Raw genomic sequence first — 3291 nt, 5'->3', positions numbered from 1 at the left:
GTACTGGCCCTCAGTCAAGAGGACCTGAGTTCAAATGTGACCTCAGACACATGGTACTCACTAGCTGTGTAACTCTGGGCAAGTCACTTCACCCCATTGCCTAGCAAATCAATAAAATTATTTGTTTCCTGAGATACTCTGGGCCTTTATAATGCCTCCTCACAGCCCAGTGCTTGCCAGTCTTTGTGGCACCCTGCAGGACCAGGGGCTAATTCAAGAAGAGTCTTCCTGATTCTAAGTCCGCTATTCTATCCACTTTGCCACTTATCTCTACCCTGCTACTTACAGAGACTTAATTCAGCTATTTAATTACAATTGCTAGTATTTATATAAAGTTTTTATATATCTATGTAATATATATTTTGAGATATATACACAAGGTTTATATATAAAAAAATATTTTGAGATTATATATACATGAGGTTTATATGTAATAAACTATGTATGTATATATGTATATGTCTCTGTATGTATATATAAAACAGAATTTTAAGTTTTATAAAACACCTTACAGATATTTTCTCATTCAATCCTCACAACAACCCTGGGGTGATGGTGGTTATTTTTGTTCATCCTTGTTCTCAGGGAGGACCAGTGACATCAGGAGGTGATGCCTTGACTTGCAAGTGAATTGGATTGAAGTGAGGCAGGGCTGTGCCAAGTCATCAGCCTCACTTTCTCCTCCAGAGTCACTGGAGTCCAGTGGCAATACTTGGGTAAGGACAACTGGAGATGGCCCAGGATGCAATGGGGAGACCACGGCCTTTTTCAGCTAAGATTTTTCCCAGGCCTCAGTTTGTCTGAGGCAACACCCATTCAGTAGTTAAAGGCTAGATAAGAATTGAAGTAAAAGACGGTCTACTTTGCTTTCACAAAAGAATCAATCAGGGAAGGGAAGATCCTCAGAGTTTCTGGCCAGAACAGAAACAACTGCTATTTAATACTCACTCTGAGCCATCAAAACCCAAACCATCCAGGCAGGAATAGGTGTTATTATTGTCTCCATTTTACAAATGAGGAAACTGAAGTAAACAGAACATAAATAACTTGCCCAGGGTCACACATCTAGTAAGTGTCTGAGGCTGCATTTGAACTCAGGTCTTCCTCACTTTGGGTCCATCATTCTACCCCTCTAACTGCCTCAGTCAAGTCTCAGAAAAGTATATAAGATGAAAGTCTAGTGGAGTTATTTTAGGGACGTTATATGAAAGGATGAAGTAGCCTGAGATATCAGTGCCCCTCAGATCACACCATATAGATAGCTCTCTATTACCTAAAGAGGTGGGGAACTTGCAGGCTCAAGGCCAAATGTGGCCTTCTAGGTCCTTGGGTTAGGCCTTTTAATTGAGTCCAGGTTTTATGGAACAAATCCTTTTATTAAGGGGATTTGTTCTGTGAAATTTGGATTCAGTCAAAGGGCCTCACTTAAGGACCTAGAGGACCACAGGTGGCCTCGAGGCTGAAGGTTCCCTGCCCCCTGCTTGTGGCTTTTATACAGCTTCATTCTGTCAGCTTATGGCTTTGGAAAAGAGGTTTTCTTTTTTCCTTCTTTCTCTTCTAGGCTGGCTAGGGCTCACCAGTTCCCTACTGATGCTTTTCCCACAAGAGTCTATGTCTTTAAGGCAATGGGGGTGAAGACTGGAAGAAAGATTCTGTGTTTGCCTTCGGTGTTCAGTATGGGCTCTTTCTTTTACTTGGGACAGGGAAGGAGAGAAAGTATACCCATGAAGGATAATACCCACTGCAGTCAGTAATGCATACTTTTCTAAGTAAAGAGAAGACAGATGGTGGCTGACACCATCAAAAAATTCTGCCCAGTGTCTTGACACCAAGGGGAATTTGAAGGAGATGGTTCCCCTAATCGCTCATGTATTGTGCGTACATCAAACTTGTTGAACACCATTTTGAGAACTGACCAGCTGAGGAGCTGATTTAGACACCTGGAGGGTTTTGACTCATTTCTCCAGGGTTCCTTGGTATGGCTGTAAATTAATCTACTCTAGTATCAGCCTTTAACTCCAGCCATAAGACTGAACTTTACCAAATTAGCATCTTAATTGTGTTACATATAACACTAGCATCCCCAAGAGTTATTTCATTCCCCAAAGGTGCCCAACTTGCAATTAATTAGGTGACAATTTAAGTGCTAGAAAATTCTGTTATGTTGATTTAGTCATATATGATTCTTGGTAGAGATACTAAAGTGATTTAGCCATTTCCTTCTCCAGCACATTTTACAGATGAGAAAACTGAGGCAAACAGGCTCAAGTGACTTGCCCAGGGTCACACAGTTAGTAACTGTCTGAGGCCATATTTGAACTCAGGTCTTCCTGACTCCAGGGCCAGTGACGTTTCCACTGCACCACCTAGCTGTTCTGCTAGAAAATGATGGTTTCATTCAATTACAGATTCTGGGATAAACTGCCTTTATTTTGTACTTGTCAATATCATCAAGTTCCACCATATGAATTTAATGCTGTTGTTTCCATAACAACTAATGGCCTTCGAATGGAAAGATTCAAGAACTAAAAATCCCACAGAAACCTAGCAAAATAAGACAAATATGTGGTGAGCACAAAGATGCAGGGGTGTGGCCAGGTCTAAAACTGGAAACCTTTGCCTGAGCCAATCTCCAGAACTCATCGAGGGTTCCACCAGTGATGGAGAGTAGATGTCATTAACTCAAAAAGCATACGTTTGTTCTCTTTGGCTGCAACCTTGCCTCTGGCATGATTATTTGTACTTGGCATTTCAAAGTTCGTATTTTTGTACAGCAGTATCCCAGAGGGATTCAAAACAAATATTTTCTAATACATTCCAAATTTTGAGGGTGAGGGTAGGACACTAGGCCAGGGTTAAAACCAGATAGAAAAAACATTTTCAAAAGTAACCTAACACATTGGTGCAAGTCTCCAAGAAACCATGTTGGTCTGTATGATTCAAAAGTCAAAGTCAAGCCATATTTAAAAGATGAATATCTTATCAATTGCTAACCAACCCAATACACACATGCCCGGTACAAATAGTGTTAAATATGTGTGTAGGGGAGGAGCGGGGTGCAATTTCACAAAAACAGTTGTCTTTTGTTGGGTTTTTAAAAAACATATGGTTTCCATTGTAGATTCCCTTCAGCTTTTACAACTATACATTTGAATCCCTTTGGGTAGTATGTTAAGGATTGTAGGGTGCCAGTACTGAATGTTTTTTTAGTTCAACCAATTTATGATGATGAAAAGTGACAGTCTCTGACTTGTCAGTCAGTAAGAAAACATTTATTAAGCATTTACAGTC

This window comes from Phascolarctos cinereus, unplaced genomic scaffold, assembly GCF_003287225.1.
Source record: "Phascolarctos cinereus isolate Bilbo 61053 unplaced genomic scaffold, phaCin_HiC Scaffold_4;HRSCAF=312, whole genome shotgun sequence".
In the NCBI taxonomy this organism is placed as follows: Eukaryota; Metazoa; Chordata; class Mammalia; order Diprotodontia; family Phascolarctidae; genus Phascolarctos; species Phascolarctos cinereus.
The sequence above is the reverse complement of the archived record's forward strand: the minus strand, read 5'-3'. Positions refer to the sequence as shown.